The sequence below is a fragment of the Lupinus angustifolius genome, chromosome LG02, assembly GCF_001865875.1.
Source record: "Lupinus angustifolius cultivar Tanjil chromosome LG02, LupAngTanjil_v1.0, whole genome shotgun sequence".
NCBI lineage: Eukaryota > Viridiplantae > Streptophyta > Magnoliopsida > Fabales > Fabaceae > Lupinus > Lupinus angustifolius.
This window is the reverse complement of record NC_032010.1, coordinates 5,842,529-5,853,743: the sequence shown is the minus strand read 5'-3', so window position 1 is coordinate 5,853,743 and position 11,215 is coordinate 5,842,529.

Genomic DNA, 11,215 nt, shown 5'->3' with positions numbered 1-11,215 from the left:
ACTGAGTCTCCGCAACGAACTCAAGCAGATACTGATTCTCAAGCACATACTTCTTTTACTCCTCAACAACAACAATCGTATGGCTCCGGAAATTTTAATTATTCATCCACATATTTGTCATCAAGTTCTCAAATCTCACTATCATTAATATTTGCTGCTACTTCAAATACTCCATTGTCGGCATATGATTCTCAATAATATTATCGTCCTACTATACTGTCTCTAAACATTTTTTGACAAAGTTGTGGTTGAGGATGTTGATAAAGATGAAGATGATGAGGATGAGGAGGAGCCACAACTGGTGACACGTGGTAGAGGGAGAATATCGCATCGGAATCAACAACAATTAAGAGTTTAACCTCCAAGAAGCAGAAAACCACCTCCATATGGCACTTCATCATATAGACATCATTAAAGAACTAGAAGACATATATCTCGAGATGGAGCACACTTTGATGAAATGGTAATATTTTTTTATAAATTAAACTTTGTATTTAATTATATTATTTACTCCTAATTTTGTCTAATTCTTTTTCAGTATACATTTTAAAAAATAATTTGTGATCAGAATCATCCTCCAACTTCTTTAGTAAATCCTACACAATCTTTATGTGACGTCTTCTCATCTGGGGTCGTGAAATGATGGAAGCATTGGCAACTATACCTCTATTCATACTCTACCCACATTGATGAAGCTCCTCCTGCTCATCATTATCATATGTCGGAAACTGAGTCTCCGCAACGAACTCAAGCAGATACTGATTCTCAAGCACATACTTCTTTTACTCCTCAACAACAACAATCGTATGGCTCCGGAAATTTTAATTATTCATCCACATATTTGTCATCAAGTTCTCAAATCTCACTATCATTAATATTTGCTGCTACTTCAAATACTCCATTGTCGGCATATGATTCTCAATAATATTATCGTCCTACTATACTGTCTCTAAACATTTTTTGACAAAGTTGTGGTTGAGGATGTTGATAAAGATGAAGATGATGAGGATGAGGAGGAGCCACAACTGGTGACACGTGGTAGAGGGAGAATATCGCATCGGAATCAACAACAATTAAGAGTTTAACCTCCAAGAAGCAGAAAACCACCTCCATATGGCACTTCATCATATAGACATCATTAAAGAACTAGAAGACATATATCTCGAGATGGAGCACACTTTGATGAAATGGTAATATTTTTTTATAAATTAAACTTTGTATTTAATTATATTATTTACTCCTAATTTTGTCTAATTCTTTTTCAGTATACATTTTAAAAAATAATTTGTGATCAGAATCATCCTCCAACTTCTTTAGTAAATCCTACACAATCTTTATGTGACGTCTTCTCATCTGGGGTCGTGAAATGATGGAAGCATTGGCAACTATACCTCTATTCATACTCTACCCACATTGATGAAGCTCCTCCTGCTCATCATTATCATATGTCGGAAACTGAGTCTCCGCAACGAACTCAAGCAGATACTGATTCTCAAGCACATACTTCTTTTACTCCTCAACAACAACAATCGTATGGCTCCGGAAATTTTAATTATTCATCCACATATTTGTCATCAAGTTCTCAAATCTCACTATCATTAATATTTGCTGCTACTTCAAATACTCCATTGTCGGCATATGATTCTCAATAATATTATCGTCCTACTATACTGTCTCTAAACATTTTTTGACAAAGTTGTGGTTGAGGATGTTGATAAAGATGAAGATGATGAGGATGAGGAGGAGCCACAACTGGTGACACGTGGTAGAGGGAGAATATCGCATCGGAATCAACAACAATTAAGAGTTTAACCTCCAAGAAGCAGAAAACCACCTCCATATGGCACTTCATCATATAGACATCATTAAAGAACTAGAAGACATATATCTCGAGATGGAGCACACTTTGATGAAATGGTAATATTTTTTTATAAATTAAACTTTGTATTTAATTATATTATTTACTCCTAATTTTGTCTAATTCTTTTTCAGTATACATTTTAAAAAATAATTTGTGATCAGAATCATCCTCCAACTTCTTTAGTAAATCCTACACAATCTTTATGTGACGTCTTCTCATCTGGGGTCGTGAAATGATGGAAGCATTGGCAACTATACCTCTATTCATACTCTACCCACATTGATGAAGCTCCTCCTGCTCATCATTATCATATGTCGGAAACTGAGTCTCCGCAACGAACTCAAGCAGATACTGATTCTCAAGCACATACTTCTTTTACTCCTCAACAACAACAATCGTATGGCTCCGGAAATTTTAATTATTCATCCACATATTTGTCATCAAGTTCTCAAATCTCACTATCATTAATATTTGCTGCTACTTCAAATACTCCATTGTCGGCATATGATTCTCAATAATATTATCGTCCTACTATACTGTCTCTAAACATTTTTTGACAAAGTTGTGGTTGAGGATGTTGATAAAGATGAAGATGATGAGGATGAGGAGGAGCCACAACTGGTGACACGTGGTAGAGGGAGAATATCGCATCGGAATCAACAACAATTAAGAGTTTAACCTCCAAGAAGCAGAAAACCACCTCCATATGGCACTTCATCATATAGACATCATTAAAGAACTAGAAGACATATATCTCGAGATGGAGCACACTTTGATGAAATGGTAATATTTTTTTATAAATTAAACTTTGTATTTAATTATATTATTTACTCCTAATTTTGTCTAATTCTTTTTCAGTATACATTTTAAAAAATAATTTGTGATCAGAATCATCCTCCAACTTCTTTAGTAAATCCTACACAATCTTTATGTGACGTCTTCTCATCTGGGGTCGTGAAATGATGGAAGCATTGGCAACTATACCTCTATTCATACTCTACCCACATTGATGAAGCTCCTCCTGCTCATCATTATCATATGTCGGAAACTGAGTCTCCGCAACGAACTCAAGCAGATACTGATTCTCAAGCACATACTTCTTTTACTCCTCAACAACAACAATCGTATGGCTCCGGAAATTTTAATTATTCATCCACATATTTGTCATCAAGTTCTCAAATCTCACTATCATTAATATTTGCTGCTACTTCAAATACTCCATTGTCGGCATATGATTCTCAATAATATTATCGTCCTACTATACTGTCTCTAAACATTTTTTGACAAAGTTGTGGTTGAGGATGTTGATAAAGATGAAGATGATGAGGATGAGGAGGAGCCACAACTGGTGACACGTGGTAGAGGGAGAATATCGCATCGGAATCAACAACAATTAAGAGTTTAACCTCCAAGAAGCAGAAAACCACCTCCATATGGCACTTCATCATATAGACATCATTAAAGAACTAGAAGACATATATCTCGAGATGGAGCACACTTTGATGAAATGGTAATATTTTTTTATAAATTAAACTTTGTATTTAATTATATTATTTACTCCTAATTTTGTCTAATTCTTTTTCAGTATACATTTTAAAAAATAATTTGTGATCAGAATCATCCTCCAACTTCTTTAGTAAATCCTACACAATCTTTATGTGACGTCTTCTCATCTGGGGTCGTGAAATGATGGAAGCATTGGCAACTATACCTCTATTCATACTCTACCCACATTGATGAAGCTCCTCCTGCTCATCATTATCATATGTCGGAAACTGAGTCTCCGCAACGAACTCAAGCAGATACTGATTCTCAAGCACATACTTCTTTTACTCCTCAACAACAACAATCGTATGGCTCCGGAAATTTTAATTATTCATCCACATATTTGTCATCAAGTTCTCAAATCTCACTATCATTAATATTTGCTGCTACTTCAAATACTCCATTGTCGGCATATGATTCTCAATAATATTATCGTCCTACTATACTGTCTCTAAACATTTTTTGACAAAGTTGTGGTTGAGGATGTTGATAAAGATGAAGATGATGAGGATGAGGAGGAGCCACAACTGGTGACACGTGGTAGAGGGAGAATATCGCATCGGAATCAACAACAATTAAGAGTTTAACCTCCAAGAAGCAGAAAACCACCTCCATATGGCACTTCATCATATAGACATCATTAAAGAACTAGAAGACATATATCTCGAGATGGAGCACACTTTGATGAAATGGTAATATTTTTTTATAAATTAAACTTTGTATTTAATTATATTATTTACTCCTAATTTTGTCTAATTCTTTTTCAGTATACATTTTAAAAAATAATTTGTGATCAGAATCATCCTCCAACTTCTTTAGTAAATCCTACACAATCTTTATGTGACGTCTTCTCATCTGGGGTCGTGAAATGATGGAAGCATTGGCAACTATACCTCTATTCATACTCTACCCACATTGATGAAGCTCCTCCTGCTCATCATTATCATATGTCGGAAACTGAGTCTCCGCAACGAACTCAAGCAGATACTGATTCTCAAGCACATACTTCTTTTACTCCTCAACAACAACAATCGTATGGCTCCGGAAATTTTAATTATTCATCCACATATTTGTCATCAAGTTCTCAAATCTCACTATCATTAATATTTGCTGCTACTTCAAATACTCCATTGTCGGCATATGATTCTCAATAATATTATCGTCCTACTATACTGTCTCTAAACATTTTTTGACAAAGTTGTGGTTGAGGATGTTGATAAAGATGAAGATGATGAGGATGAGGAGGAGCCACAACTGGTGACACGTGGTAGAGGGAGAATATCGCATCGGAATCAACAACAATTAAGAGTTTAACCTCCAAGAAGCAGAAAACCACCTCCATATGGCACTTCATCATATAGACATCATTAAAGAACTAGAAGACATATATCTCGAGATGGAGCACACTTTGATGAAATGGTAATATTTTTTTATAAATTAAACTTTGTATTTAATTATATTATTTACTCCTAATTTTGTCTAATTCTTTTTCAGTATACATTTTAAAAAATAATTTGTGATCAGAATCATCCTCCAACTTCTTTAGTAAATCCTACACAATCTTTATGTGACGTCTTCTCATCTGGGGTCGTGAAATGATGGAAGCATTGGCAACTATACCTCTATTCATACTCTACCCACATTGATGAAGCTCCTCCTGCTCATCATTATCATATGTCGGAAACTGAGTCTCCGCAACGAACTCAAGCAGATACTGATTCTCAAGCACATACTTCTTTTACTCCTCAACAACAACAATCGTATGGCTCCGGAAATTTTAATTATTCATCCACATATTTGTCATCAAGTTCTCAAATCTCACTATCATTAATATTTGCTGCTACTTCAAATACTCCATTGTCGGCATATGATTCTCAATAATATTATCGTCCTACTATACTGTCTCTAAACATTTTTTGACAAAGTTGTGGTTGAGGATGTTGATAAAGATGAAGATGATGAGGATGAGGAGGAGCCACAACTGGTGACACGTGGTAGAGGGAGAATATCGCATCGGAATCAACAACAATTAAGAGTTTAACCTCCAAGAAGCAGAAAACCACCTCCATATGGCACTTCATCATATAGACATCATTAAAGAACTAGAAGACATATATCTCGAGATGGAGCACACTTTGATGAAATGGTAATATTTTTTTATAAATTAAACTTTGTATTTAATTATATTATTTACTCCTAATTTTGTCTAATTCTTTTTCAGTATACATTTTAAAAAATAATTTGTGATCAGAATCATCCTCCAACTTCTTTAGTAAATCCTACACAATCTTTATGTGACGTCTTCTCATCTGGGGTCGTGAAATGATGGAAGCATTGGCAACTATACCTCTATTCATACTCTACCCACATTGATGAAGCTCCTCCTGCTCATCATTATCATATGTCGGAAACTGAGTCTCCGCAACGAACTCAAGCAGATACTGATTCTCAAGCACATACTTCTTTTACTCCTCAACAACAACAATCGTATGGCTCCGGAAATTTTAATTATTCATCCACATATTTGTCATCAAGTTCTCAAATCTCACTATCATTAATATTTGCTGCTACTTCAAATACTCCATTGTCGGCATATGATTCTCAATAATATTATCGTCCTACTATACTGTCTCTAAACATTTTTTGACAAAGTTGTGGTTGAGGATGTTGATAAAGATGAAGATGATGAGGATGAGGAGGAGCCACAACTGGTGACACGTGGTAGAGGGAGAATATCGCATCGGAATCAACAACAATTAAGAGTTTAACCTCCAAGAAGCAGAAAACCACCTCCATATGGCACTTCATCATATAGACATCATTAAAGAACTAGAAGACATATATCTCGAGATGGAGCACACTTTGATGAAATGGTAATATTTTTTTATAAATTAAACTTTGTATTTAATTATATTATTTACTCCTAATTTTGTCTAATTCTTTTTCAGTATACATTTTAAAAAATAATTTGTGATCAGAATCATCCTCCAACTTCTTTAGTAAATCCTACACAATCTTTATGTGACGTCTTCTCATCTGGGGTCGTGAAATGATGGAAGCATTGGCAACTATACCTCTATTCATACTCTACCCACATTGATGAAGCTCCTCCTGCTCATCATTATCATATGTCGGAAACTGAGTCTCCGCAACGAACTCAAGCAGATACTGATTCTCAAGCACATACTTCTTTTACTCCTCAACAACAACAATCGTATGGCTCCGGAAATTTTAATTATTCATCCACATATTTGTCATCAAGTTCTCAAATCTCACTATCATTAATATTTGCTGCTACTTCAAATACTCCATTGTCGGCATATGATTCTCAATAATATTATCGTCCTACTATACTGTCTCTAAACATTTTTTGACAAAGTTGTGGTTGAGGATGTTGATAAAGATGAAGATGATGAGGATGAGGAGGAGCCACAACTGGTGACACGTGGTAGAGGGAGAATATCGCATCGGAATCAACAACAATTAAGAGTTTAACCTCCAAGAAGCAGAAAACCACCTCCATATGGCACTTCATCATATAGACATCATTAAAGAACTAGAAGACATATATCTCGAGATGGAGCACACTTTGATGAAATGGTAATATTTTTTTATAAATTAAACTTTGTATTTAATTATATTATTTACTCCTAATTTTGTCTAATTCTTTTTCAGTATACATTTTAAAAAATAATTTGTGATCAGAATCATCCTCCAACTTCTTTAGTAAATCCTACACAATCTTTATGTGACGTCTTCTCATCTGGGGTCGTGAAATGATGGAAGCATTGGCAACTATACCTCTATTCATACTCTACCCACATTGATGAAGCTCCTCCTGCTCATCATTATCATATGTCGGAAACTGAGTCTCCGCAACGAACTCAAGCAGATACTGATTCTCAAGCACATACTTCTTTTACTCCTCAACAACAACAATCGTATGGCTCCGGAAATTTTAATTATTCATCCACATATTTGTCATCAAGTTCTCAAATCTCACTATCATTAATATTTGCTGCTACTTCAAATACTCCATTGTCGGCATATGATTCTCAATAATATTATCGTCCTACTATACTGTCTCTAAACATTTTTTGACAAAGTTGTGGTTGAGGATGTTGATAAAGATGAAGATGATGAGGATGAGGAGGAGCCACAACTGGTGACACGTGGTAGAGGGAGAATATCGCATCGGAATCAACAACAATTAAGAGTTTAACCTCCAAGAAGCAGAAAACCACCTCCATATGGCACTTCATCATATAGACATCATTAAAGAACTAGAAGACATATATCTCGAGATGGAGCACACTTTGATGAAATGGTAATATTTTTTTATAAATTAAACTTTGTATTTAATTATATTATTTACTCCTAATTTTGTCTAATTCTTTTTCAGTATACATTTTAAAAAATAATTTGTGATCAGAATCATCCTCCAACTTCTTTAGTAAATCCTACACAATCTTTATGTGACGTCTTCTCATCTGGGGTCGTGAAATGATGGAAGCATTGGCAACTATACCTCTATTCATACTCTACCCACATTGATGAAGCTCCTCCTGCTCATCATTATCATATGTCGGAAACTGAGTCTCCGCAACGAACTCAAGCAGATACTGATTCTCAAGCACATACTTCTTTTACTCCTCAACAACAACAATCGTATGGCTCCGGAAATTTTAATTATTCATCCACATATTTGTCATCAAGTTCTCAAATCTCACTATCATTAATATTTGCTGCTACTTCAAATACTCCATTGTCGGCATATGATTCTCAATAATATTATCGTCCTACTATACTGTCTCTAAACATTTTTTGACAAAGTTGTGGTTGAGGATGTTGATAAAGATGAAGATGATGAGGATGAGGAGGAGCCACAACTGGTGACACGTGGTAGAGGGAGAATATCGCATCGGAATCAACAACAATTAAGAGTTTAACCTCCAAGAAGCAGAAAACCACCTCCATATGGCACTTCATCATATAGACATCATTAAAGAACTAGAAGACATATATCTCGAGATGGAGCACACTTTGATGAAATGGTAATATTTTTTTATAAATTAAACTTTGTATTTAATTATATTATTTACTCCTAATTTTGTCTAATTCTTTTTCAGTATACATTTTAAAAAATAATTTGTGATCAGAATCATCCTCCAACTTCTTTAGTAAATCCTACACAATCTTTATGTGACGTCTTCTCATCTGGGGTCGTGAAATGATGGAAGCATTGGCAACTATACCTCTATTCATACTCTACCCACATTGATGAAGCTCCTCCTGCTCATCATTATCATATGTCGGAAACTGAGTCTCCGCAACGAACTCAAGCAGATACTGATTCTCAAGCACATACTTCTTTTACTCCTCAACAACAACAATCGTATGGCTCCGGAAATTTTAATTATTCATCCACATATTTGTCATCAAGTTCTCAAATCTCACTATCATTAATATTTGCTGCTACTTCAAATACTCCATTGTCGGCATATGATTCTCAATAATATTATCGTCCTACTATACTGTCTCTAAACATTTTTTGACAAAGTTGTGGTTGAGGATGTTGATAAAGATGAAGATGATGAGGATGAGGAGGAGCCACAACTGGTGACACGTGGTAGAGGGAGAATATCGCATCGGAATCAACAACAATTAAGAGTTTAACCTCCAAGAAGCAGAAAACCACCTCCATATGGCACTTCATCATATAGACATCATTAAAGAACTAGAAGACATATATCTCGAGATGGAGCACACTTTGATGAAATGGTAATATTTTTTTATAAATTAAACTTTGTATTTAATTATATTATTTACTCCTAATTTTGTCTAATTCTTTTTCAGTATACATTTTAAAAAATAATTTGTGATCAGAATCATCCTCCAACTTCTTTAGTAAATCCTACACAATCTTTATGTGACGTCTTCTCATCTGGGGTCGTGAAATGATGGAAGCATTGGCAACTATACCTCTATTCATACTCTACCCACATTGATGAAGCTCCTCCTGCTCATCATTATCATATGTCGGAAACTGAGTCTCCGCAACGAACTCAAGCAGATACTGATTCTCAAGCACATACTTCTTTTACTCCTCAACAACAACAATCGTATGGCTCCGGAAATTTTAATTATTCATCCACATATTTGTCATCAAGTTCTCAAATCTCACTATCATTAATATTTGCTGCTACTTCAAATACTCCATTGTCGGCATATGATTCTCAATAATATTATCGTCCTACTATACTGTCTCTAAACATTTTTTGACAAAGTTGTGGTTGAGGATGTTGATAAAGATGAAGATGATGAGGATGAGGAGGAGCCACAACTGGTGACACGTGGTAGAGGGAGAATATCGCATCGGAATCAACAACAATTAAGAGTTTAACCTCCAAGAAGCAGAAAACCACCTCCATATGGCACTTCATCATATAGACATCATTAAAGAACTAGAAGACATATATCTCGAGATGGAGCACACTTTGATGAAATGGTAATATTTTTTTATAAATTAAACTTTGTATTTAATTATATTATTTACTCCTAATTTTGTCTAATTCTTTTTCAGTATACATTTTAAAAAATAATTTGTGATCAGAATCATCCTCCAACTTCTTTAGTAAATCCTACACAATCTTTATGTGACGTCTTCTCATCTGGGGTCGTGAAATGATGGAAGCATTGGCAACTATACCTCTATTCATACTCTACCCACATTGATGAAGCTCCTCCTGCTCATCATTATCATATGTCGGAAACTGAGTCTCCGCAACGAACTCAAGCAGATACTGATTCTCAAGCACATACTTCTTTTACTCCTCAACAACAACAATCGTATGGCTCCGGAAATTTTAATTATTCATCCACATATTTGTCATCAAGTTCTCAAATCTCACTATCATTAATATTTGCTGCTACTTCAAATACTCCATTGTCGGCATATGATTCTCAATAATATTATCGTCCTACTATACTGTCTCTAAACATTTTTTGACAAAGTTGTGGTTGAGGATGTTGATAAAGATGAAGATGATGAGGATGAGGAGGAGCCACAACTGGTGACACGTGGTAGAGGGAGAATATCGCATCGGAATCAACAACAATTAAGAGTTTAACCTCCAAGAAGCAGAAAACCACCTCCATATGGCACTTCATCATATAGACATCATTAAAGAACTAGAAGACATATATCTCGAGATGGAGCACACTTTGATGAAATGGTAATATTTTTTTATAAATTAAACTTTGTATTTAATTATATTATTTACTCCTAATTTTGTCTAATTCTTTTTCAGTATACATTTTAAAAAATAATTTGTGATCAGAATCATCCTCCAACTTCTTTAGTAAATCCTACACAATCTTTATGTGACGTCTTCTCATCTGGGGTCGTGAAATGATGGAAGCATTGGCAACTATACCTCTATTCATACTCTACCCACATTGATGAAGCTCCTCCTGCTCATCATTATCATATGTCGGAAACTGAGTCTCCGCAACGAACTCAAGCAGATACTGATTCTCAAGCACATACTTCTTTTACTCCTCAACAACAACAATCGTATGGCTCCGGAAATTTTAATTATTCATCCACATATTTGTCATCAAGTTCTCAAATCTCACTATCATTAATATTTGCTGCTACTTCAAATACTCCATTGTCGGCATATGATTCTCAATAATATTATCGTCCTACTATACTGTCTCTAAACATTTTTTGACAAAGTTGTGGTTGAGGATGTTGATAAAGATGAAGATGATGAGGATGAGGAGGAGCCACAACTGGTGACACGT